The sequence below is a fragment of the Pelodiscus sinensis genome, chromosome 5 (assembly GCF_052426305.1).
Source record: "Pelodiscus sinensis isolate ZL-2025 chromosome 5, ASM5242630v1, whole genome shotgun sequence".
NCBI lineage: Eukaryota > Metazoa > Chordata > Testudines > Trionychidae > Pelodiscus > Pelodiscus sinensis.
This window is the reverse complement of record NC_143056.1, coordinates 60,987,289-61,014,426: the sequence shown is the minus strand read 5'-3', so window position 1 is coordinate 61,014,426 and position 27,138 is coordinate 60,987,289. Positions and strand designations below refer to the sequence as shown.

The window sequence follows — 27,138 nt, the reverse complement described above, 5'->3', positions numbered from 1 at the left end:
TAAAACAACCAATTATTTAATTAAATGTATTTCTTGTTTCATCACCATAAGATTTCATCATCTAAATTTTACAACGTAACACAGCTATTTTGTAACCATACACTTGACAGTGACAATAAACGTAAGAAAGAGAAAACCCCAAGTAACATTCGAACGGTCCATTCCACAGAAAACACAGCAAGAAGAAAGCAGGAGATCCAAAAGCTTGGGTTTAGTTCTCCTAAGTCTCAGATCTGCACCATTTGCTGAGTCTGAAACATCATCCCTCCACCGGCTCGTAGAAATCCTCAAGGGGAATCCACGCAGACTCTTCCTCTGCTGGGCATCGCTGCTAGACACTCAGCTCCTTGACTGGTCAATCAGTTAGCTACGTCACAAATATACAGATGGAAAGAAAATCCCGTTAGAATACAAGAACAGGGAACAACAAAATAGAAATGACTCTTTTCCCATTGATACATTTAAGGAAAAGCTGATGACACGCACTAGCTGAGGAAGTTAACTAGAACAGCATGGCTAAAATCCAAACAACATTCCAAGTGTACACTTAAAACAGAACAAGTTATTTTTCCCTGTGTTATAATGAGCATTGCCCACATTCCCCGCTGGAGGGTTAACAGTATCATTAAGCTGCTGCAAAGTGCTTCAGCGTGAGGGACGACAGCCTGCTCTCTGCTCCTGAGCTCAGCTTCTCCCAGCTCACACAAGACTCGTGGCCCTTAGAAAAGCAGCTGTCCTGCCAGCTTGCCCTCACCTCACGGACTGTAACCCCACCAACCAAGATTGAACCAACTGGAGCAGAGCCCCAAACTCTACACCCGGAACCTTCTGGCACTGAACGTGGTGGTGTTAAATCTGCTCAGCAACAATGATTCAGACCAGGGGTGGGGGCAAGAGAGCCCCTGCGGGCCAGATCCAGACTGCAGAGGCCCTGCCGTCCCCAGGCCAATCAGGGCCCCTTCCCTGAGCCCCCTCATACACGCCAACCCTGACTTGCGCTGCTTGTGTATGTGGGGGTGCAGAAGTCCCATTAAATAAAGTCTGAAAGGACAAGGTTTCATTTCTGCTATTAATCATCTCATCAATTATCAATAATATTAAGCTGTGTATTTTCAGTCATGCAAACGTGCTTTCTTACACGGCTCTTGGTTGACCGCTTGCTCTGAATTTTGATGTTGTTTGAAAAGGTCGCCGACCCGCCGCCGTAAGCTGTTGGAGGGCTGTTCGGCGTTTGGACGCATCTCCTGAGGGGCCCTGAAACACCATTTCAGCATTGGCAGCAATGACTCTGAAGTCCAAGACACATTTCTACGTGGAAAGCTCACTAGTGCACACATGAAGGCAGCTGCTGGGGCCAAATGTCACCCTACAGCAACAACTAGTAGCAGGTAATGTTCTGATGGCTAAAAACAAAAATGGGTTTCGTTTGCTAAAATGGCACTACTACGAGAAAACCGTGGGCCGAGAGAAGAACTTATTTCAGGCAGGAAGTCACCCATATGCCTGGCTATTGTAGCTGCTCTGACAAAACTGGTTTGTTATAAGTAATTCTTCCACTCTGCTCAGCACTTAAGGGCCTCAGCTGAAGTACCGTGTCTACTTCTGGGCAGGGATGTAAATGGTTAACTGGTAAACCAGTAAGTATCACCCTTAGCAGATGATAACTTACAGGTTACGGTTAACAGGCAGACTGGAGCACTCCCAGCCAAAAGGGAGACTACGCCGCCTAACTGCCAAAAGGGGACGTAGAGGGAGAAACGAAGCAAGAAGCCGCTATCTTTTGTGAAGGTCAGGAGTGTGGGAAAACAGAAAAGGGGCGGCATTGCCTACAACAGGGAGACAAGAGAGTGCAAAGGGGAGGAAGGGTAGCAATACTGCAAAATGGGAACTAGCAGTAACAGAGGGAAAAAGCGGGGAAGAGATAGCTACAGCAGCAAAGGACAAAAGGGGCAAGGGGAAGCTATCGTGAGGAAGGGCATGAGGGGCAGCGCACAGAGGGAAGGCGGGAAAGAAAAGCTATACTGCATAACAAGCACAGTAGCAGACACGGAGGAGTGGAGGGGGGCAGCTGTACCTCCCAAAAGGCACCAATGGCAGAAGACGTATGCAGTGAAAACCAGCAGCCTTACCATAATTCTTCTATGCTAGTCCACACCGATTGGGGCATCAATTTCATCAAAGCATGCAGTCCCGGGCACCATGTGTCCTTAAAGATCCTGGACAACTGCAGAGTGCAACCAAACAAAAAAAAAGGCTGAAAATGTTGAATCCCCCACCTACAAGGGAAGACACCCTTGCTTTTGCTCTCTGCAACCAAAGCTGGGCATTATGCAGTAAGAGCTGTACTTTCCACCACCTCTCAGTCAACAAGCACAAGGGAACGCCAGCGGTCATGTTGGGTATCAGACTGCACAGTTGACGCAAGAGGGTGAAGAGGAGGAAGTGGTTGGACACGAGGAGGACAACAGGAAAAGAGGGGAAGACGGAAGGCTTTACTACAGTGACCACTAGGGTGCGGCTTTAAGAGAAACAGAACAGGAAAAGAAAGACAGTGAGAAGAGACAGAAATAAAGACAGGGGCACCTGTAAAATACACAAGAGACTGAGGGGAAGCAGAGAATGAGGTGGGTTGCTGCCTAAAGGGGCAGCCACGTTTACAAGAGGGAGAAAAGGGGTGTTACATGGGGTTCCTACCAAATACAGGGCACTGCGGACAGACGAATAACGGAGCCTAATTTGCCTAAAGGACAGGAGGAAGACAATAATAGGAAGAGAGGGGAAGAGGGAAGGCTTTACTTCAGTGGCTACTAGGGAGCGGCTCTAGGAGAGACAGAACAGGAAAACAAAGATAGTGAGGAAAGACAAAAAGGAAGACAGGGGCACTTGTAGCAGGTAAAGGGTTTGGGCAACTTGGCTCCCTGACTATATCGCAGCTTATAGTGGCCGTTAGGGAACATGGACACCCCTGCGGCGTCATCACCCTCTGTTGCCCCTAATCCCCGTTATGCAGCAGAGCTGCCCCGCCACTCCTCCTGCGCCTTCTCTTTCCCATACCGGGCGTCATGCAGTGTAGCTACCCTTTTCCCCTCTCAGTCTGCGGCCTCATAGACTTTAAGGTCAGAAGGGACCGATATGATCATCTAGTCTGACCCCCTGCACAGTGCAGGCCACAGAGTCTCACCTACGCCTCTTAGAATAATCCTCTCACCTATATCTCAGATATTGAAGCCTTCAAATACTTTGAAGGCCCCAACATGCAGAGAATCCTCCAGCTGTGATCTGTGCCCCATGCTACAGAGGAAGGCGAAAAACCTCCAGGGTCTCTGCCAATCTACCCTGGAGGAAAATTCCTTCCCGACCCCAAATATGGCGATCAGCTAAACCCTGAGCATGTGGGCAAGACTCATCAGCCAGACACCCAGAAAGTTCTCTCTAGTAACTCCTATCATCCCTCCAATGACCTATTTCCCACTGATAATGGCTCCCTGACTATATCGCAGCTTATAGTGGCCGTTAGGGAACATGGACACCTCTGCGGCGTCATCACCCTCTGTTGCCCCTAATCCCCGTTATGCAGCAGAGCTGCCCCGCCACTCCTCCTGCGCCTTCTCTTTCCCATACCGGGCGTCATGCAGTGTAGCTACCCTTTTCCCCTCTCAGTCTGCGGCCTCATAGACTTTAAGGTCAGAAGGGACCGATATGATCATCTAGTCTGACCCCCTGCACAGTGCAGGCCACAGAGTCTCACCTACGCCTCTTAGAATAATCCTCTCACCTAGATCTCAGATATTGAAGCCTTCAAATACTTTGAAGGCCCCAACATGCAGAGAATCCTCCAGCTGTGATCTGTGCCCCATGCTACAGAGGAAGGCGAAAAACCTCCAGGGTCTCTGCCAATCTACCCTGGAGGAAAATTCCTTCCCGACCCCAAATATGGCGATCAGCTAAACCCTGAGCATGTGGGCAAGACTCATCAGCCAGACACCCAGAAAGTTCTCTCTAGTAACTCCTATCATCCCTCCAATGACCTATTTCCCACTGATAATGGCTCCCTGACTATATCGCAGCTTATAGTGGCCGTTAGGGAACATGGACACCTCTGCGGCGTCATCACCCTCTGTTGCCCCTAATCCCCGTTATGCAGCAGAGCTGCCCCGCCACTCCTCCTGCGCCTTCTCTTTCCCATACCGGGCGTCATGCAGTGTAGCTACCCTTTTCCCCTCTCAGTCTGCGGCCTCATAGACTTTAAGGTCAGAAGGGACCGATATGATCATCTAGTCTGACCCCCTGCACAGTGCAGGCCACAGAGTCTCACCTACGCCTCTTAGAATAATCCTCTCACCTAGATCTCAGATATTGAAGCCTTCAAATACTTTGAAGGCCCCAACATGCAGAGAATCCTCCAGCTGTGATCTGTGCCCCATGCTACAGAGGAAGGCGAAAAACCTCCAGGGTCTCTGCCAATCTACCCTGGAGGAAAATTCCTTCCCGACCCCAAATATGGCGATCAGCTAAACCCTGAGCATGTGGGCAAGACTCATCAGCCAGACACCCAGAAAGTTCTCTATAGTAACTCCTATCATCCCTCCAATGACCTATTTCCCACAGATAATGGCCCCTACAGCCCGTTGACTCTGAGGAAGGGAAAGGGCAGCTATCCTGCGTAAAGCCCATTACAGGAAACAGAAGGCCCAAGGGGAGCTCGGGGCGGCAACGCTGAAGAGCGGGGAACAGGGCCAGCAGAGAGAAAAGAGGGGAAGGAAGTGGCCCATCTGGTTTAAAAAAAAAAAAAAGAGCTAAGGGGCCAGAGGTGGTGGCGGAAAGGTAGAGAGGGGCAGCTAGATAATACAGAACGAGCATGAGGGGAAAGAGGGACAGAGGGAAAAGAAGGCAGCAACGCCACCAAAGGGGCCGCCCGAGTCAAAGAGGGTTAAAACGGAGACAGAGTAAAGGAAAACAAAGACAAAGACAGAAAGACAGACAGGGGCACCTGTAAAATACACAAAGGCCTGAGGGGAAGCAGAGAGGGAGATGGCTTGCTGACTAAGGGGCAGCCACGTGTACAGATGGGAGGAAAGGGGTGGTACGTGGAATTTCTAACAAATACCGGGCACTGTGGACAGACGAATAACGGAGACTACTTTGCCTAAAGGACAGGAGGGGGACCACAATAGGGAAGAGGGAAGGCTTTACTTCAGTGGCTACTAGGGAGCGGCTCTAGGAGAGACAGAACAGGAAAACAAAGAGTGAGAAGAGTCAGAAAGACCAAAAGAAAGATAGGGGCACCTGTAGCAGGTTAAGGGTTTGGGCAACGTGGCTCCCTGAGTATATCGCAGCTTCTAGTGGCCGTTAGGGAACATGGACACCCCTGTGGCCTCACCACCCTCTGTTGCCTCTAATCCCCGTTATGCAGCAGAGCTGCCCCGCAACTCCTCCTGCGCCTTCTCTTTCCCATACCGCGAGTCGCGCAGTATAGCTACCCTTTTCCCCTCTCAGTCTGCGGCCCCTACAGCCCGTTGACTCTGAGGAAGGGAAAGGGCAGCTATACTGCGTAAAGCCCATTACAGGAGACAGAAGGCCCAAGGGGAGCTCGGGGCGGCAATGCTGAAGAGCGGGGAACAGGGCCAGCAGAGGGAGAAGAGGCAAAGGAAATGGCCAATCTGGTTAAAAAAAAAAGAGCTCAGGGGCCAAAGGTGGTGGCGGAGAGGTAGAGAGGGGCACCTACATAATGCAGAAAGGGCGTGAGGGGAAGGAGGGAGAGGGGGAAAAGAAGGAAACAAGTCCATCCAAAGGGCCGCCGGAGTGAAAGCGGGTTAAAGTGGAGACAGAGAACAGGAAAAGAAAGAAAGGCCTGAGGGGAAGCAGAGAAGGAGGTGGGTTGCTGCCTGAGGGGCAGCCAAGTGTACAGGAGGGAGAAGAGACGTGTTACATGGCGTTTCTACCAAATACAGGGCACTGTGGAAAGACCAATTACGAAGCCTATTTTGCCTAAGGGACAGGAGGAGGACGAGAACAGAAAGAGAGGGGAAGACGGAAGGCTTTACTACAGTGACCACTAGGGTGCGGCTTTAGGAGAAACAGAACAAGAAAAGAAAGACGGTGAGAAGAGACAGACAGAAAGACAGGGGCACCTGTAAAATACAGCTAGGCGTGAGGGGAGCAGAGAAGGAGGTGGGTTGGTGCCTAAGGGGCAGCCACGTGTACAGGTGGGAGGAAAGGGGTGATACGTGGAATTTCTACCAAATACTGGGTACTGTGGACAGACGAATAACGGAGATTACTTTGCCTGAAGGACAGGAGGAGGACCACAAGAGGAAGAGAGGGAAGAGGGAAGGCTTTACTTCAGTGGCCACTAGGGAGCGGCTCTAGGAGAGACGGAACAGGAAAACAAAGAGAGTGAGAAGAGACAAAAGGAAAGATAGGGGCACCTGTAGCAGGTAAAGGGTTTGGGCAACGTGGCTCCCTGACTATATCGCAGCTTCTAGTGGCCGTTAGGGAACATGGACACCCCTGTGGCCTCACCACCCTCTGTTGCCTCTAATCCCCGTTATGCAGCAGAGCTGCCCCGCAACTCCTCCTGCGCCTTCTCTTTCCCATACCACGAGTCGCGCAGTATAGCTACCCTTTTCCCCTCTCAGTCTGCGGCCCCTACAGCCCGTTGACTCTGAGGAAGGGAAAGGGCAGCTATACTGCGTAAAGCCCATTACAGGAGACAGAAGACCCAAGGGGAGCTCGAGGCGGCAATGCTGAAGAGCGGGGAACAGGACCAGCAGAGGGAGAAGAGGGGAAGGAAGTGGCCAATCTGGTTAAAAAAAATAGCTCAGGGGCCAGAGGTGGTGGCGGAGAGGTAGAGAGGGGCAGCTACATAATGCAGAAAGGGCGTGAGGGGAAGGAGGGAGAGGGGGAAAAGAAGGCAACAATTCCATCCAAAGGGGCGCCAGAGTGAAAGAGGGTTAAAGCGGAGACAGAGAACAGGAAAAGAAAGAAAGGCCTGAGACGAAGCAGAGAAGGAGGTGGGTTGCTACCTGAGGGGCAGCCACGTGTACAGGAGGGAGAAGAGAGGTGTTACATGGCGTTTCTACCAAATAAAGGGCACTGTGGAAAGACGAATTACGGAGCCTATTTTGCCTAAAGGACAGAAGGAGGACGAGCATAGAAAGAGAGGGGAAGACGGAAGGCTTTACTATAGTGACCACTAGGGTGCGGCTTTAAGAGAAACAGAACAGGAAAAGAAAGACAGTGAGAAGAGACAGAAATAAAGACAGGGGCACCTGTAAAATACACAAGAGACTGAGGGGAAGCAGAGAATGAGGTGGGTTGCTGCCTAAAGGGGCAGCCACGTTTACAAGAGGGAGAAAAGGGGTGTTACATGGGGTTCCTACCAAATACAGGGCACTGCGGACAGACGAATAACGGAGCCTAATTTGCCTAAAGGACAGGAGGAAGACAATAATAGGAAGAGAGGGGAAGTGGGAAGGCTTTACTTCAGTGGCTAGTAGGGAGCGGCTCTAGGAGAGACAGAACAGGAAAACAAAGATAGTGAGGAAAGACAAAAAGAAAGACAGGGGCACTTGTAGCAGGTAAAGGGTTTGGGCAACTTGGCTCCCTGACTATATCGCAGCTTGTAGTGGCCGTTAGGGAACATGGACACCCCTGCGGCGTCATCACCCTTTGTTGCCCCTAATCCCCGTTATGCAGCAGAGCTGCCCCGCCACTCCTCCTGCGCCTTCTCTTTCCCAACCCGGGCGTCATGCAGTGTAGCTACCCTTTTCCCCTCTCAGTCTGCGGCCTCATAGACTTTAAGGTCAGAAGGGACCGATGTGATCATCTAGTCTGACCCCCTGCACAGTGCAGGCCACAGAGTCTCACCTACACCTCTTAGAATAATCCTCTCACCTATATCTCAGATATTGAAGCCTTCAAATACTTTGAAGGCCCCAACATGCAGAGAATCCTCCAGCTGTGATCTGTGCCCTATGCTACAGAGGAAGGCGAAAAACCTCCAGGGTCTCTGCCAATCTACCCTGGAGGAAAATTCCTTCCCGACCCCAAATATGGCGATCAGCTAAACCCTGAGCATGTGGGCAAGACTCATCAGCCAGACACCCAGAAAGTTCTCTCTAGTAACTCCTATCATCCCTCCAATGACCTATTTCCCACTGATAATGGCCCCTACAGCCCGTTGACTCTGAGGAAGGGAAAGGGCAGCTATCCTGCGTAAAGCCCATTACAGGAGACAGAAGGCCCAAGGGGAGCTCGGGGCGGCAACGCTGAAGAGCGGGGAACAGGGCCAGCAGAGAGAAAAGAGGGGAAGGAAGTGGCCCATCTGGTTTAAAAAAAAAAAAAGAGCTAAGGGGCCAGAGGTGGTGGCGGAAAGGTAGAGAGGGGCAGCTAGATAATACAGAACGAGCGTGAGGGGAAAGAGGGACAGAGGGAAAAGAAGGCAGCAACGCCACCAAAGGGGCCGCCCGAGTCAAAGAGGGTTAAAACGGAGACAGAGTAAAGGAAAACAAAGACAAAGACAGAAAGACAGACAGGGGCACCTGTAAAATACACAAAGGCCTGAGGGGAAGCAGAGAGGGAGATGGCTTGCTGACTAAGGGGCAGCCACGTGTACAGATGGGAGGAAAGGGGTGGTACGTGGAATTTCTAACAAATACCGGGCACTGTGGACAGACGAATAACGGAGACTACTTTGCCTAAAGGACAGGAGGGGGACCACAATAGGGAAGAGGGAAGGCTTTACTTCAGTGGCTACTAGGGAGCGGCTCTAGGAGAGACAGAACAGGAAAACAAAGAGTGAGAAGAGTCAGAAAGACCAAAAGAAAGATAGGGGCACCTGTAGCAGGTTAAGGGTTTGGGCAACGTGGCTCCCTGAGTATATCGCAGCTTCTAGTGGCCGTTAGGGAACATGGACACCCCTGTGGCCTCACCACCCTCTGTTGCCTCTAATCCCCGTTATGCAACAGAGCTGCCCCGCAACTCCTCCTGCGCCTTCTCTTTCCCATACCGCGAGTCGCGCAGTATAGCTACCCTTTTCCCCTCTCAGTCTGCGGCCCCTACAGCCCGTTGACTCTGAGGAAGGGAAAGGGCAGCTATACTGCGTAAAGCCCATTACAGGAGACAGAAGGCCCAAGGGGAGCTCGGGGCGGCAATGCTGAAGAGCGGGGAACAGGGCCAGCAGAGGGAGAAGAGGCAAAGGAAATGGCCAATCTGGTTAAAAAAAAAAGAGCTCAGGGGCCAAAGGTGGTGGCGGAGAGGTAGAGAGGGGCACCTACATAATGCAGAAAGGGCGTGAGGGGAAGGAGGGAGAGGGGGAAAAGAAGGAAACAAGTCCATCCAAAGGGCCGCCGGAGTGAAAGCGGGTTAAAGTGGAGACAGAGAACAGGAAAAGAAAGAAAGGCCTGAGGGGAAGCAGAGAAGGAGGTGGGTTGCTGCCTGAGGGGCAGCCAAGTGTACAGGAGGGAGAAGAGAGGTGTTACATGGCGTTTCTACCAAATACAGGGCACTGTGGAAAGACCAATTACGAAGCCTATTTTGCCTAAGGGACAGGAGGAGGACGAGAACAGAAAGAGAGGGGAAGACGGAAGGCTTTACTACAGTGACCACTAGGGTGCGGCTTTAGGAGAAACAGAACAAGAAAAGAAAGACGGTGAGAAGAGACAGACAGAAAGACAGGGGCACCTGTAAAATACAGCTAGGCGTGAGGGGAGCAGAGAAGGAGGTGGGTTGGTGTCTAAGGGGCAGCCAAGTGTACAGGTGGGAGGAAAGGCGTGATACGTGGAATTTCTACCAAATACTGGGTACTGTGGACAGACGAATAACGGAGATTACTTTGCCTGAAGGACAGGAGGAGGACCACAAGAGGAAGAGAGGGAAGAGGGAAGGCTTTACTTCAGTGGCCACTGGGGAGCGGCTCTAGGAGAGACGGAACAGGAAAACAAAGAGAGTGAGAAGAGACAAAAGGAAAGATAGGGGCACCTGTAGCAGGTAAAGGGTTTGGGCAACGTGGCTCCCTGACTATATCACAGCTTCTAGTGGCCGTTAGGGAACATGGACACCCCTGTGGCCTCACCACCCTCTGTTGCCTCTAATCCCCGTTATGCAGCAGAGCTGCCCCGCAACTCCTCCTGCGCCTTCTCTTTCCCATACCACGAGTCGCGCAGTATAGCTACCCTTTTCCCCTCTCAGTCTGCGGCCCCTACAGCCCGTTGACTCTGAGGAAGGGAAAGGGCAGCTATACTGCGTAAAGCCCATTACAGGAGACAGAAGACCCAAGGGGAGCTCGAGGCGGCAATGCTGAAGAGCGGGGAACAGGACCAGCAGAGGGAGAAGAGGGGAAGGAAGTGGCCAATCTGGTTAAAAAAAATAGCTCAGGGGCCAGAGGTGGTGGCGGAGAGGTAGAGAGGGGCAGCTACATAATGCAGAAAGGGCGTGAGGGGAAGGAGGGAGAGGGGGAAAAGAAGGCAACAATTCCATCCAAAGGGGCGCCAGAGTGAAAGAGGGTTAAAGCGGAGACAGAGAACAGGAAAAGAAAGAAAGGCCTGAGACGAAGCAGAGAAGGAGGTGGGTTGCTACCTGAGGGGCAGCCACGTGTACAGGAGGGAGAAGAGAGGTGTTACATGGCGTTTCTACCAAATAAAGGGCACTGTGGAAAGACGAATTACGGAGCCTATTTTGCCTAAAGGACAGAAGGAGGACGAGCATAGAAAGAGAGGGGAAGACGGAAGGCTTTACTATAGTGACCACTAGGGTGCGGCTTTAAGAGAAACAGAACAGGAAAAGAAAGACAGTGAGAAGAGACAGAAATAAAGACAGGGGCACCCGTAAAATACACAAGAGACTGAGGGGAACCAGAGTATGAGGTGGGTTGCTGCCTAAAGGGGCAGCCACGTTTACAAGAGGGAGAAAAGGGGTGTTACATGGGGTTCCTACCAAATACAGGGCACTGCGGACAGACGAATAACGGAGCCTAATTTGCCTAAAGGACAGGAGGAAGACAATAATAGGAAGAGAGGGGAAGTGGGAAGGCTTTACTTCAGTGGCTACTAGGGAGCGGCTCTAGGAGACACACAACAGGAAAACAAAGATAGTGAGGAAAGACAAAAAGAAAGACAGAGGCACTTGTAGCAGGTAAAGGGTTTGGGCAACTTGGCTCCCTGACTATATCGCAGCTTGTAGTGGCCGTTAGGGAACATGGACACCCCTGCGGCGTCATCACCCTTTGTTGCCCCTAATCCCCGTTATGCAGCAGAGCTGCCCCGCCACTCCTCCTGTGCCTTCTCTTTCCCAACCTGGGCGTCATGCAGTGTAGCTACCCTTTTCCCCTCTCAGTCTGCGGCCTCATAGACTTTAAGGTCAGAAGGGACCGATATGATCATCTAGTCTGACCCCCTGCACAGTGCAGGCCACAGAGTCTCACCTACGCCTCTTAGAATAATCCTCTCACCTAGATCTCAGATATTGAAGCCTTCAAATACTTTGAAGGCCCCAACATGCAGAGAATCCTCCAGCTGTGATCTGTGCCCTATGCTACAGAGGAAGGCGAAAAACCTCCAGGGTCTCTGCCAATCTACCCTGGAGGAAAATTCCTTCCCGACCCCAAATATGGCGATCAGCTAAACCCTGAGCATGTGGGCAAGACTCATCAGCCAGACACCCAGAAAGTTCTCTATAGTAACTCCTATCATCCCTCCAATGACCTATTTCCCACAGATAATGGCCCCTACAGCCCGTTGACTCTGAGGAAGGGAAAGGGCAGCTATCCTGCGTAAAGCCCATTACAGGAGACAGAAAGCCCAAGGGGAGCTCGGGGCGGCAACGCTGAGGAGCGGGGAACAGGGCCAGCAGAGAGAAAAGAGGGTAAGGAAGTGGCCCATCTGGTTTTTAAAAAAAAAAAAGAGCTAAGGGGCCAGAGGTGGTGGCGGAAAGGTAGAGAGGGGCAGCTAGATAATACAGAAAGGGCGTGAGGGGAAAGAGGGACAGAGGGAAAAGAAGGCAGCAACGCCACCAAAGGGGCCGCCCGAGTCAAAGAGGGTTAAAACGGAGACAGAGTAAAGGAAAACAAAGACAAAGACAGAAAGACAGACAGGGGCACCTGTAAAATACACAAAGGCCTGAGGGGAAGCAGAGAGGGAGATGGCTTGCTGACTAAGGGGCAGCCACGTGTACAGATGGGAGGAAAGGGGTGGTACGTGGAATTTCTACCAAATACCGGGCACTGTGGACAGACGAATAACGGAGACTACTTTGCCTAAAGGACAGGAGGGGGACCACAATAGGGAAGAGGGAAGGCATTACTTCAGTGGCTACTAGGGAGCGGCTCTAGGAGAGACAGAACAGTAAAAGAAAGAGTGAGAAGAGTCAGAAAGACCAAAAGAAAGATAGGGGCACCTGTAGCAGGTTAAGGGTTTGGGCAACGTGGCTCCCTGAGTGGCTCCCTGAGTATATCGCAGCTTCTAGTGGCCGTTAGGGAACATGGACACCCCTGTGGCCTCACCACCCTCTGTTGCCTCTAATCCCCGTTATGCAGCAGAGCTGCCCCGCAACTCCTCCTGCGCCTTCTCTTTCCCATACCACGAGTCGCGCAGTATAGCTACCCTTTTCCCCTCTCAGTCTGCGGCCCCTACAGCCCGTTGACTCTGAGGAAGGGAAAGGGCAGCTATACTGCGTAAAGCCCATTACAGGAGACAGAAGACCCAAGGGGAGCTCGAGGCGGCAATGCTGAAGAGCGGGGAACAGGACCAGCAGAGGGAGAAGAGGGGAAGGAAGTGGCCAATCTGGTTAAAAAAAATAGCTCAGGGGCCAGAGGTGGTGGCGGAGAGGTAGAGAGGGGCAGCTACATAATGCAGAAAGGGCGTGAGGGGAAGGAGGGAGAGGGGGAAAAGAAGGCAACAATTCCATCCAAAGGGGCGCCAGAGTGAAAGAGGGTTAAAGCGGAGACAGAGAACAGGAAAAGAAAGAAAGGCCTGAGACGAAGCAGAGAAGGAGGTGGGTTGCTACCTGAGGGGCAGCCACGTGTACAGGAGGGAGAAGAGAGGTGTTACATGGCGTTTCTACCAAATAAAGGGCACTGTGGAAAGACGAATTACGGAGCCTATTTTGCCTAAAGGACAGAAGGAGGACGAGCATAGAAAGAGAGGGGAAGACGGAAGGCTTTACTATAGTGACCACTAGGGTGCGGCTTTAAGAGAAACAGAACAGGAAAAGAAAGACAGTGAGAAGAGACAGAAATAAAGACAGGGGCACCTGTAAAATACACAAGAGACTGAGGGGAAGCAGAGAATGAGGTGGGTTGCTGCCTAAAGGGGCAGCCACGTTTACAAGAGGGAGAAAAGGGGTGTTACATGGGGTTCCTACCAAATACAGGGCACTGCGGACAGACGAATAACGGAGCCTAATTTGCCTAAGGGACAGGAGGAGGACGAGAAGAGAAAGAGAGGGGAAGACGGAAGGCTTTACTACAGTGACCACTAGGGTGCGGCTTTAGGAGAAACAGAACAAGAAAAGAAAGACGGTGAGAAGAGACAGACAGAAAGACAGGGGGGCACCTGTAAAATACAGCTAGGCGTGAGGGGAGCAGAGAAGGAGGTGGGTTGGTGCCTAAGGGGCAGCCACGTGTACAGGTGGGAGGAAAGGGGTGATACGTGGAATTTCTACCAAATACTGGGTACTGTGGACAGACGAATAACGGAGATTACTTTGCCTGAAGGACAGGAGGAGGACCACAAGAGGAAGAGAGGGAAGAGGGAAGGCTTTACTTCAGTGGCCACTAGGGAGCGGCTCTAGGAGAGACGGAACAGGAAAACAAAGAGAGTGAGAAGAGACAAAAGGAAAGATGGGGCACCTGTAGCAGGTAAAGGGTTTGGGCAACGTGGCTCCCTGACTATATCGCAGCTTCTAGTGGCCGTTAGGGAACATGGACACCCCTGTGGCCTCACCACCCTCTGTTGCCTCTAATCCCCGTTATGCAGCAGAGCTGCCCCGCAACTCCTCCTGCGCCTTCTCTTTCCCGTACCGCGAGTCGCGCACTATAGCTACCCTTTTCCCCTCTCAGTCTGCGGCCCCTACAGCCCGTTGACTCTGAGGAAGGGAAAGGGCAGCTATACTGCGTAAAGCCCATTACAGGAGACAGAAGGCCCAAGGGGAGCTCAGGGCGGCAATGCTGAAGAGCGGGGAACAGGGCCAGCAGAGGGAGAAGAGGGAAAGGAAGTGGCCAATCTGGTTAAAAAAAAGAGCTCAGGGGCCAGAGGTGGTGGCGGAGAGGTAGAGAGGGGCAGCTATGCAATGCAGAAGGAGTGTGAGGGAAAGGAGGGAGAGAGGGAAAAGAAGGCAGCAACGCCGCCAAAGGGGCCGCCGTAGTCAAAGAGGGTGAAAATGGGTGTTCTGCTGCTCTGGGGGTGCCATGGGCTATAAAAAGCGAAAGCAGGGACGGGCAATGTCCAGTACCTAAGTGGCACTGTGGACAGCACAATGTCAAAGACATTTTGCCTAATGGGCACTAGGAGGAGAATAGGAAAAGAGGGGAAGAGAGAAGAAGGCTGTTCTTCACAGTAGCCACTAGGGTGTGGCAGAGCGCAGGAAGCTGAGAGGAATCCTTAAATCTCCTCACACACAGGAAGCACGGGCGAGGTCAATGCCCTAAAAGGCCGTAGGGGAAGAGAAGAGTCAAGGGGTAAACGTGCTGGCTATGCAGGCTAATAGGCAACAGAGGCAGAGGGTGGCAAAGAAAGGCCGAGCAATGTGCTGGGCATTAGGTGCCGGAGAAGATGAAATGCTCAACGCCTCAAGATCCTGAGGTGGAGGAGAGAGATCAAGGGGGAAAAGGCACCAAGGCTGCCTCAGGGGCTCCAGGGGCACAAGAGGATTCCAGGGGGTTAAGCGGCCCTGGTGGGCGCTAGGGCAGCAGAGAGATAAAGCAGGGACAGGGCACTCCTAACACCTAAGAGGCGCTGTGGATAGACCAATAATGGTGCCCACTATGCCTAATGGGCACGAGGAGCTCAATAGGAAAAGAGGGGAAGAGGGAAGGCCGTACTTCTCTGTGGCCACGACGGAGCATCTCTAGGGGACAGAGTGGAGAAAGAGAAAGACAATGGGAAAAGACCAAAAAAGATAGGGGCAACCTGTAAATTGCACAAAGACCTGCGGGGAAGCAGAGAGGGAGGTGGGAGAAAAGGGAACAAGGCTGCCTAAGGGGCAGGCAAGGTGTAGAGGAGGGATTAGGGACATCAAGGAGCTCTGGGGTGGTTAACGACCGGAAAGGTCGTAGGGGGAGGAGTGGAAGAAAGGGTTGGCTATGGAGGCTAACGGGTAATAGATACAGAAGCAGGCAAAGAAAGAGCAACCGAGTGGCTGGGCTTTCTAATGGGGTCTATAGAGTAGGGAAGAGAGAGAGAAAGAAAGAGAAAAACACTTATATAATGTACGAAGGGCCTAAGGGGAAGCAGAGAGAGGGGGAAGGCGGCAGTAAAGCCGCGTAAGACGTCGCCAGGCTCCAAAGGTTATAATGGGTTTATGCTGACCTGGGGGGCACTATGGGCCATGGAGAGTGAAAGCAGCAACAGAGCATGTCTAGTACTTTATTGACATTTTGTGGAGAACACCATGTGTAAGAGAAAAGGGCGTCCATTTTCCCTAATGGACAGTAGGAGGAGAAGAGAGGCTATGCTTCACTAGGGCCACTAGAGTGAAGCTGAGAGCAACAAGGCTACTGGGGTGCTTATATCATCTCAGAAAGACTAGAGAGCTGAGGATCAAGGACGGATGTGGCAGGAGAGGAGGCAAGTGTGGAGAGGAGAGGTTATGGAGCATAATGGGCAATACGGGCAGAAGAATGCGCAGAGAGGAACAAAATCCCTGACCTGTATAATAGGCACCAGAGAAATCGAAGGTATAGGGGGGAATCTAAGTAATTCAGGAAAGGCCTGAGGGAAAGGAGAGAGCAAAGGGGGAAAAGGACGCAATCTATAATACAGAGGGAGAAAGGAGGCGGAGGGGAAACGTGGCTGCCATATTTTATGAAAGGCATCAAGGTTAGCAAACAATCAAGGGGGAGAGCGGTGGCTAAACTGCTTCACATGCAATAAGTGTAAATAGAGACGGAAAAAGGGAAAATACAGCAATACTGCAAAATGAGCACTAAGAGTAAGGAATGGGGGAAGGAAGAGACATACCGAATAATGGGTGCTACGTGCTATAGAGGGAATAAAGTGGGAACATGGGGAAAGGGATGGCAGGAGCAGCAGAGGGTGGTTAAAAGGAATAAGCGGCAGTTACGCAGTGGAAGGGTATGAGAGCCAGCAAAAAGGGAAAATGGGAAAGGAGAAGCTACACTGCATGCCTGAATAAAGGGACAAGAGAGGAAGAGGGAAAGGGTGGCAACATCCTATTACAGACACTATAGGTAGCAAATGCCATAGAGTGGAAGGGGCATCAAATGGGCACAAATGGCAGGAAGAGTGAGGAAGGATAAGGGAAGCCTTACCACAATTCTTCTGCTGTTGTCCACAGTGATTATGCGCCAATTCCATTATCGCCTTAAGTTCTGGGAATCACGTTCCATCTTAAGAAACTGCAGGAAGCCCGGAGAAGAAGAAAACTGGCTGAAAATCTAGAAATGAGCACCTATGCAGAAAGAAGGGACTACAAGCACAATGGACACAAGGAGCAACAGACAGGCAAGGGGGAAAGAGACATCTACATTTTGTAAGAGGTAGCAGGGGCACGAGAGGATCACAAGAACCAATTATGCTGCCCTGATGGGCACTAGGAGCAGTGGAAAGTGAAAGAGGGGGAAAAGGCACTTCTATTGCATGAAAGGCACCTCTGAGGGCAGGAAAGGGAAAGGGAAAGGGTCGGCTATTCCCGCATAATGGACACTAGAGGGAGGACAGGGCAGAAGGAAGGTCATGCTTCACAATGGCCAGCAGGGGACAGCACTGTTTGAGAAGGGGAGGTTTCGCTAACACTGCCTAATGGCAAAGGGAGAAAATGGCGGCTACACTGAACAAAGTCCACTGAGGCAACAGAGGGCGAGGAGCTGAAAAGTAGGCTGTGCGGAATAATGCCCACTGGAGAAAGCAAAGGAAGAAAGGGGGCGGAGAGACAGGGAGAGACAGCTACATGGAAAGAAGGATATATGAGGACAGGCACAGTGTAAAGCGGAGAAGGCTAGGCTGCAAAACATGCACTAGGGATATGCAGACAGCGAGAAGGAGAGGAAGAGCCAGCAGACGGTAAAAGTACTGCGAATCCACACAATGGGCACTAGAAGTAGCTGACTCAGGAGGGGAAAGGATGCCTAAACTGCACAGTGAGGAAGAAAATGAGGAAGGAGGGAGTATATGTTCCATGGACACTAGGGGCAAGAGAGAGGAAAGGGGGAAAAGGATGTTTACGCTTCGAAAAAGGTACCGGAGACAGGAGAGGATTACTACAGAGATTTATGGTGACTTGGAGGACACTTGGGGACAACGGGGGCATTGGAGGAAGCATAGGAAGAAAGGAGCGGAGAGGCAGGGAGAGACACCTACAAGAGACGAAGGACACGAGGACAGGCACATAACGGGGAGGAGGAGCAAAGGACTGCAGAGACAGAAAGGGACGCTTATACAGTTCAAGGGGAAATCAAGGCCACAGAGGGGAAAGTGGGGAAAAGAGTTGCCAGAGTTTTTAACGGACACTAGAGAGAGCCAAGCGTGAAAGGGAGGAGAGGCAGGTAGACTGGACGAAGCACAGGAGGGCCAGGAGTTGGCCAAGGGAGAAAAGGGCGGATACAGGGAACAACATGCCCTGGAGGCAACAGAGGGGGAGGAGGGCAAAAGCTGGCTAGGCAGAGTAACGCCCATTGGAGGAAGCATAGGAAGAAAGGAGCGGAGGGACAGTGCAAGACAACTACAAGAGACGAAGGACACGAGGACAGGCACATAACGGGGAGGAGGAGCAAAGGACTGCAGAGACAGAAAGGGACGCTTATACAGTTCAAGGGGAAATCAAGGCAACAGAGGGGAAAGCGGGGAAAAGAACCGCCAGAGTTCGCGACGGACACTAGAGAGCGCCGAGTCGTGACGCACAGGAAGAAAGGGGGGGGGGGGTGAAGGGAAGGGCAAGGAGAGTCTATAGGGACCTTTATGCTGCCTTAAGGGGGCACTTGGGGCAGCCCTACGTGAGAAGTTCTGTTTCTAATGCCTAAGAGGTACCACTGAGGGCAGAGAAGTGCAAAAGGGAGGCCTACCCTGCATAATGGACACTAAAGAGGCTGGGGCAGGGATTTGGGGGGAGAGGAAGGGTTTACCTCACTCTGGCCACTAGGTGGGGCACCGCTGGAGAAGGGACGGGTCACTTACACTCCCCAATGGACACTAGGGGCAGCAGAGAGTTAAGAAGGGGAAAGTCTCCCACAGTACGCTGCTGCTCCCAGTGCCCACTAAGCTCCATCGCCCACCGCCTAAGTCCCTCTCCAGGGCATTCTGGCTGTTAGGCAGTACATCTGCCTTTTCCCCTCCTCAGAGCCAACGAGCATTAGAGCTAGCAGAGGGAGGAGGGGAAAGAAGCCGTTCTAATGCCTAAGAGGCACCACTCAGGGCAGAAAACTGAAAGGGGAACGGGCGTCATTCCCCCACAATGGGCGCTAGCAGAAGGAGGGGGGGGGCAGAAGGCCATGCGGCACAGCGGCCAGTAGGGGGCGGCACTGGTTGGAAAAGGCAAGGGGTCACTTATGCTATCTAATGGACAATAGAGGCAGCAGAGAATTCAAGAGGGAGAAGACTCCCCCTCCCACCTGCTTCTAGTGTCCCCTGGGCACAGAGACCCCTCCCTCCTCCTCCTCCTCCTCCCTTTCACCTTCTCCATGCTGTAGTGGGCGATATGCAGTACAGCTGCCCTGTCCCCTCCTCAGAGTCAACGGGCAGTAGGGGCGGCAGACTGAGGAGGCGAACAGGCCGCTAAACTACATTAGAACACCGACTAGGGCACGCAGAGGATCAAAGGGCAGCGAGGGAGGTTAGGCTGAATAACAGGCAACAGATTCTTAAGCGAGAAAAGAGGGAAAAGGAGGGCCCATATTTCATAACGGGCACAGGGGCAAAAAGGGGGCAGCTATATTGCAAAAAGGGCAGAGGGGCAGCAGAGAGTGAAGGGGGACAAAGGACGACTATACCACGCTACACCAACTAAAGGGAGAGGGAGAGCGGGAGGGAGAGGGAGAACAAGTGGAGACAGGGGACCTTATGTTACACCTCACCAAGTCTAAGTATGGCTCAAAGCAAAGTAGAAAAAAGGGGGGTTACAGGCCTAATGGATCATGAGGGCAGGAGAGGGAGAAAGGGGTGGCTATACTGACTAAGAGGATTTAGGGGCACCAGTAGAGGGAACAGGCAGCTTTCCTACATAACGGGGAGGAGGGGCAAAAACTGAGCAGACAGAAGGGGACGCTTATACAGTTCAAGGGGAAATCAAGGCCACAGAGGGGAAAGTGGGGAAAAGAGTTGCCAGAGTTTTTAACGGACACTAGAGAGAGCCAAGCGTGAAAGGGAGGAGAGGCAGGTAGACTGGACGAAGCACAGGAGGGCCAGGAGTTGGCCAAGGGAGAAAAGGGCGGATACAGGGAACAACATGCCCTGGAGGCAACAGAGGGGGAGGAGGGCAAAAGCTGGCTAGGCAGAGTAACGCCCATTGGAGGAAGCATAGGAAGAAAGGAGCGGAGGGACAGTGCAAGACAACTACAAGAGACGAAGGACACGAGGACAGGCACATAACGGGGAGGAGGAGCAAAGGACTGCAGAGACAGAAAGGGACGCTTATACAGTTCAAGGGGAAATCAAGGCAACAGAGGGGAAAGCGGGGAAAAGAACCGCCAGAGTTCGCGACGGACACTAGAGAGCGCCGAGTCGTGACGCACAGGAAGAAAGGGGGGGGGGGGTGAAGGGAAGGGCAAGGAGAGTCTATAGGGACCTTTATGCTGCCTTAAGGGGGCACTTGGGGCAGCCCTACGTGAGAAGTTCTGTTTCTAATGCCTAAGAGGTACCACTGAGGGCAGAGAAGTGCAAAAGGGAGGCCTACCCTGCATAATGGACACTAAAGAGGCTGGGGCAGGGATTTGGGGGGAGAGGAAGGGTTTACCTCACTCTGGCCACTAGGTGGGGCACCGCTGGAGAAGGGACGGGTCACTTACACTCCCCAATGGACACTAGGGGCAGCAGAGAGTTAAGAAGGGGAAAGTCTCCCACAGTACGCTGCTGCTCCCAGTGCCCACTAAGCTCCATCGCCCACCGCCTAAGTCCCTCTCCAGGGCATTCTGGCTGTTAGGCAGTACATCTGCCTTTTCCCCTCCTCAGAGCCAACGAGCATTAGAGCTAGCAGAGGGAGGAGGGGAAAGAAGCCGTTCTAATGCCTAAGAGGCACCACTCAGGGCAGAAAACTGAAAGGGGAACGGGCGTCATTCCCCCACAATGGGCGCTAGCAGAAGGAGGGGGGGGGCAGAAGGCCATGCGGCACAGCGGCCAGTAGGGGGCGGCACTGGTTGGAAAAGGCAAGGGGTCACTTATGCTATCTAATGGACAATAGAGGCAGCAGAGAATTCAAGAGGGAGAAGACTCCCCCTCCCACCTGCTTCTAGTGTCCCCTGGGCACAGAGACCCCTCCCTCCTCCTCCTCCTCCTCCCTTTCACCCTCTCCATGCTGTAGTGGGCGATATGCAGTACAGCTGCCCTGTCCCCTCCTCAGAGTCAACGGGCAGTAGGGGCGGCAGACTGAGGAGGCGAACAGGCCGCTAAACTACATTAGAACACCGACTAGGGCACGCAGAGGATCAAAGGGCAGCGAGGGAGGTTAGGCTGAATAACAGGCAACAGATTCTTAAGCGAGAAAAGAGGGAAAAAGGAGGGCCCATATTTCATAACGGGCACAGGGGCAAAAAGGGGGCAGCTATATTGCAAAAAGGGCAGAGGGGCAGCAGAGAGTGAAGGGGGACAAAGGACGACTATACCACGCTACACCAACTAAAAGGAGAGGGAGAGCGGGAGGGAGAGGGAGAACAAGTGGAGACAGGGGACCTTATGTTACACCTCACCAAGTCTAAGTATGGCTCAAAGCAAAGTAGAAAAAAGGGGGGTTACAGGCCTAATGGATCATGAGGGCAGGAGAGGGAGAAAGGGGTGGCTATACTGACTAAGAGGATTTAGGGGCACCAGTAGAGGGAACAGGCAGCTTTCCTACATAACGGGGAGGAGGGGCAAAAACTGAGCAGACACAAGGGGACGCTTATACAGTTCAAGGGGAAATCAAGGCCACAGAGGGGAAAGTGGGGAAAAGAGTTGCCAGAGTTTTTAACGGACACTAGAGAGAGCCAAGCGTGAAAGGGAGGAGAGGCAGGTAGACTGGACGAAGCACAGGAGGGCCAGGAGTTGGCCAAGGGAGAAAAGGGCGGATACAGGGAACAACATGCCCTGGAGGCAACAGAGGGGGAGGAGGGCAAAAGCAGGCTAGGCAGAGTAACGCCCATTGGAGGAAGCATAGGAAGAAAGGAGCGGAGGGACAGTGCAAGACAACTACAAGAGACGAAGGACACGAGGACAGGCACATAACGGGGAGGAGGAGCAAAGGACTGCAGACACAGAAAGGGACGCTTATACAGTTCAAGGGGAAATCAAGGCAACAGAGGGGAAAGCGGGGAAAAGAACCGCCAGAGTTCGCGACGGACATTAGAGAGCGCCGAGTCGTGACGCACAGGAACGGGGGGATGGGGGGGGTGAAGAGAAGGGCAAGGAGGGTCTATAGGGACCTTTATGCTGCCTTAAGGGGGCACTTGGGGCAGCCCTACATGAGAAGTTCTGTTTCTAATGCCTAAGAGGTACCACTGAGGGCAGAGAAGTGCAAAAGGGAGGCCTACCCTGCATAATGGACACTAAAGAGGCTGGGGCAGGGATTTGGGGGGAGAGGAAGGGTTTACCTCACTCTGGCCACTAGGTGGGGCACCGCTGGAGAAGGGACGGGTCACTTACACTCCCCAATGGACACTAGGGGCAGCAGAGAGTTAAGAAGGGGAAAGTCTCCCACAGTACGCTGCTGCTCCCAGTGCCCACTAAGCTCCATCGCCCACCGCCTAAGTCCCTCTCCAGGGCATTCTGGCTGTTAGGCAGTACATCTGCCTTTTCCCCTCCTCAGAGCCAACGAGCATTAGAGCTAGCAGAGGGAGGAGGGGAAAGAAGCCGTTCTAATGCCTAAGAGGCACCACTCAGGGCAGAAAACTGAAAGGGGAACGGGCGTCATTCCCCCACAATGGGCGCTAGCAGAAGGAGGGGGGGGGGCAGAAGGCCATGCGGCACAGCGGCCAGTAGGGGGCGGCACTGGTTGGAAAAGGCAAGGGGTCACTTATGCTATCTAATGGACAATAGAGGCAGCAGAGAATTCAAGAGGGAGAAGACTCCCCCTCCCACCTGCTTCTAGTGTCCCCTGGGCACAGAGACCCCTCCCTCCTCCTCCTCCTCCTCCCTTTCACCCTCTCCATGCTGTAGTGGGCGATATGCAGTACAGCTGCCCTGTCCCCTCCTCAGAGTCAACGGGCAGTAGGGGCGGCAGACTGAGGAGGCGAACAGGCCGCTAAACTACATTAGAACACCGACTAGGGCACGCAGAGGATCAAAGGGCAGCGAGGGAGGTTAGGCTGAATAACAGGCAACAGATTCTTAAGCGAGACAAGAGGGAAAAGGAGGGCCCATATTTCATAACGGGCACAGGGGCAAAAAGGGGGCAGCTATATTGCAAAAAGGGCAGAGGGGCAGCAGAGAGTGAAGGGGGACAAAGGACGACTATACCACGCTACACCAACTAAAGGGAGAGGGAGAGCGGGAGGGAGAGGGAGAACAAGTGGAGACAGGGGACCTTACGTTACACCTCACCAAGTCTAAGTATGGCTCAAAGCAAAGTAGAAAAAAGGGGGGTTACAGGCCTAATGGATCATGAGGGCAGGAGAGGGAGAAAGGGGTGGCTATACTGACTAAGAGGATTTAGGGGCACCAGTAGAGGAAACAGGCAGCTTTCCTACATAACGGGGAGGAGGGGCAAAAACTGAGCAGACAGAAGGGGACGCTTATACAGTTCAAGGGGAAATCAAGGCCACAGAGGGGAAAGTGGGGAAAAGAGTTGCCAGAGTTTTTAACGGACACTAGAGAGAGCCAAGCGTGAAAGGGAGGAGAGGCAGGTAGACTGGACGAAGCACAGGAGGGCCAGGAGTTGGCCAAGGGAGAAAAGGGCGGATACAGGGAACAACATGCCCTGGAGGCAACAGAGGGGGAGGAGGGCAAAAGCAGGCTAGGCAGAGTAACGCCCATTGGAGGAAGCATAGGAAGAAAGGAGCGGAGGGACAGTGCAAGACAACTACAAGAGACGAAGGACACGAGGACAGGCACATAACGGGGAGGAGGAGCAAAGGACTGCAGAGACAGAAAGGGACGCTTATACAGTTCAAGGGGAAATCAAGGCAACAGAGGGGAAAGCGGGGAAAAGAACCGCCAGAGTTCGCGACGGACACTAGAGAGCGCCGAGTCGTGACGCACAGGAAGAAGGGGGGGGGTGAAGGGAAGGGCAAGGAGAGTCTATAGGGACCTTTATGCTGCCTTAAGGGGGCACTTGGGGCAGCCCTACGTGAGAAGTTCTGTTTCTAATGCCTAAGAGGTACCACTGAGGGCAGAGAAGAGCAAAAGGGAGGCCTACCCTGCATAATGGACACTAAAGAGGCTGGGGCAGGGATTTGGGGGGAGAGGAAGGGTTTACCTCACTCTGGCCACTAGGTGGGGCACCGCTGGAGAAGGGACGGGTCACTTACACTCCCCAATGGACACTAGGGGCAGCAGAGAGTTAAGAAGGGGAAAGTCTCCCACAGTACGCTGCTGCTCCCAGTGCCCACTAAGCTCCATCGCCCACCGCCTAAGTCCCTCTCCAGGGCATTCTGGCTGTTAGGCAGTACATCTGCCTTTTCCCCTCCTCAGAGCCAACGAGCATTAGAGCTAGCAGTGGGAGGAGGGGAAAGAAGCCGTTCTAATGCCTAAGAGGCACCACTCAGGGCAGAAAACTGAAAGGGGAACGGGCGTCATTCCCCCACAATGGGCGCTAGGAGAAGGGGGGGGGGGCAGAAGGCCATGCGGCACAGCGGCCAGTAGGGGGCGGCACTGGTTGGAAAAGGCAAGGGGTCACTTATGCTACCTAATGGACACTAGAGGCAGCAGAGAGTTCAAGAGGGAGAAGACTCCCCCTCCCACCTGCTTCTAGTGTCCCCTGGGCACAGAGACCCCTCCCCTCCTCCTCCTCCCTTTCACCCTCTCCATGCTGTCGTGGGCGATATGCAGTACAGCTGCCCTGTCCCCTCCTCAGAGTCAACGGGCAGTAGGGGCGGCAGACTGAGGAGGAGAACAGGACGCTAAACTACATTAGTGAGACAAGCAGCAAATATGCTGCACAGCCTGCACTAACTAGAAAGCAGAGACTGAGGCGCTCCAAAGTCAGGCTACGCTGCCTAACACCCAATGCAGCATGAAAACGGTGAAAGGGGGGGAAGTGACAGTTAGGTTTGCGAAGAGCATGAAGATCAGCCAATGGGAACATAATAAAGGGGTTGCTAAATTGCCTAATGTGCTATAGGAAGAAGCAGAGACGGAAAAGTGCGGAAAGGGTAGCAATACTGCAAAACAGTCATAGAGTGAAAGGAAGGAAAGGTCCTACTAACAGGCACTGTAGGAGATAAATGGAAAAGGCGAGGAAAGGGGTGGCTACAGCTCCTAACGACACAAACAGTAGGAAAGGGTTAAAGGTGCAAGGGACAGCTATACTGAAGAAGGACGTGAGAAGTAGAAAGGGAAGGTGGCAAAGGAGCAGTTAAACCGCATAATGAGCGAGAGGGAATGAAAGGGGGAACAGAGTGGCTACATCCTATAACAGCGGCATCAGGGACAGCAGACATTGAGGAGCGGAAAGGAGAAGCTATACCTTCTGAAGGTCATAAATGGCAGAAGATATAAGGGAAGACAAGCAGCGCCTTACCCATAATTCTTCAGTTCGAGACCACAGTGATCCAGGGTCAGAAGATCTAGAAAACAGCACCTGGGAGAAAACACTGGGGAAAAAACTGGGTTAGTAACTCTGTAGAACAAATACTGAAAAGATGGCTAATGAGAGGTATTCTGCATTAACAGGCACTAGGAGGAGCAATGGCTAGCGGCCAGTGACACCAATATGGCTTAACAGTCACAGGCCCGCAGGGTAAGGAGGAGCAGAGGGACGCCGCAGTCTCCCCCCCCACCAACCTCCAGGCCCGCCGGGTAAGGAGGAGCAGAGGGACGCCGCAGGCCCCCCCCCCACCAACCTCCAGGCCCGCCGGGTAAGGAGGAGCAGAGGGACGCCCGCAGGCCCCCCCCCACCAACCTCCAGGCCCGCCGGGTAAGGAGGAGCAGAGGGACGCCCGCAGGCCCCCCCCCCACCAACCTCCAGGCCCGCCGGGTAAGGAGGAGCAGAGGGACGCCCGCAGGCCCCCCCACCACCCTCCAGGCCCGCCGGGTAAGAAGGAGCAGAGGGACGCCCGCAGGCCCCCCCCCACCAACCTCCAGGCCCGCCGGGTAAGGAGGAGCAGAGGGATGCCCGCAGGCCCCCCCCCACCAACCTCCAGGCCCGCCGGGTAAGGAGGAGCAGAGGGACGCCGCAGGCCCCCCCCCACCAGCCTCCAGGCCCGCCGGGTAAGGAGGAGCAGAGGGACGCCGCAGGCCCCCCCCCACCAGCCTCCAGGCCCACCGGGTAAGGAGGAGCAGAGGGATGCCCGCAGGCTCCCCCCCACCAACCTCCAGGCCCGCCGGGTAAGGAGGAGCAGAGGGACGCCGCAGGCCCCCCCCCACCAGCCTCCAGGCCCGCCGGGTAAGGAGGAGCAGAGGGATGCCCGCAGGCTCCCCCCCACCAACCTCCAGGCCCGCCGGGTAAGGAGGAGCAGAGGGACGCCGCAGGCCCCCCCCCACCAGCCTCCAGGCCCGCCCGGTAAGGAGGAGCAGAGGGACGCCCGCAGGCCCCCCCACCACCCTCCAGGCCCGCCAGGTAAGAAGGAGCAGAGGGACACCCGCAGCCCCCCCCCCCCACCAACCTCCAGGCCGCCGGGTAAGGAGGAGCAGAGGGACACCCGCAGCCCCCCCCCCCCCCAACCTCTAGGCCGCCGGGTAAGGAGGAGCAGAGGGACACCCGCGGCCCCCCCCCCGCCCCCCCAAGCTCCAGGCCGCCGGGTAAGGAGGAGCAGAGGGACACCCGCAGCCCCCCCCCCCCAACCTCCAGGCCGCCGGGTAAGGAGGAGCAGAGGGACGCCCGCAGGCCCCCCCCCCACCAACCTCCAGGCCGCCGGGTAAGGAGGAGCAGAGGGACGCCCGCAGCCCCCCCCCCCCACCAACCTCCAGGCCGCCGGGTAAGGAGGAGCAGAGGGACACCCGCAGCCCCCCCCCCCCCAACCTCCAGGCCGCCGGGTAAGGAGGAGCAGAGGGACACCCGCAGCCCCCCCCCCCCACCAACCTCCAGGCCGCCGGGTAAGGAGGAGCAGAGGGACACCCACAGCCCCCCCCCCCAACCTCCAGGCCGCCGGGTAAGGAGGAGCAGAGGGACGCCCGCAGCCCGCCCCCCCCTCCAGGCCCGCCGGATAAGGAGGAGCAGAGGGACGCTGTAGACCCCCCCCTCCACCCAATGTCCAGTCCCAGGGCTGGCCAGGATCCGGGGCGGAGCGTGGCCGAGCCAGGCCTGGGGCGGGGCCGGGATCCGGGGCGAAGCGGGGCGTGTCGGAGGCAGGCCCCGGGCGGGGCCGGGATCCGGGCCGGGGCGTGGCGGGGCGGGGCCGGGATCCGGGCCGGGGCGCGGCCTGACCCGGATCCGGGCCGGGGCGCGGCCTGACCCCGGGCGGGGCCGGGATCCGGGCCGGGGCGTGGCGGGGCGGGGCGAAGCCAGGGTCGGGCTGGGAATACTCACGGAACAGCTGTGTGGGAATGGCAGCTTCGGAGTCTCCGCTACTTTCCAGAAAGTTTTCACCTTTCGGACCTCTCCAGTCGCCGTCCTTCCGCTTCTGGATCCCACCGGCAAATGGCGGGCTGGGCGTCTTCGGCCTCTTTTTATATGGACGTTCTA

At 54.2% G+C, this 27,138-nt stretch overlaps 1 long non-coding RNA gene across 1 annotated transcript; it reads right to left on the bottom strand.

Moving 5' to 3' along the window:
* Positions 1-27,138, bottom strand: LOC149524325 (uncharacterized). Its single transcript, XR_016349650.1, has 6 exons — positions 26,983-27,138; positions 25,036-25,108; positions 16,487-16,573; positions 2,130-2,224; positions 1,139-1,254; positions 1-367 (listed from the first exon to the last, which is right to left on the bottom strand). It is a non-coding gene; the product is annotated as an uncharacterized LOC149524325 (long non-coding RNA).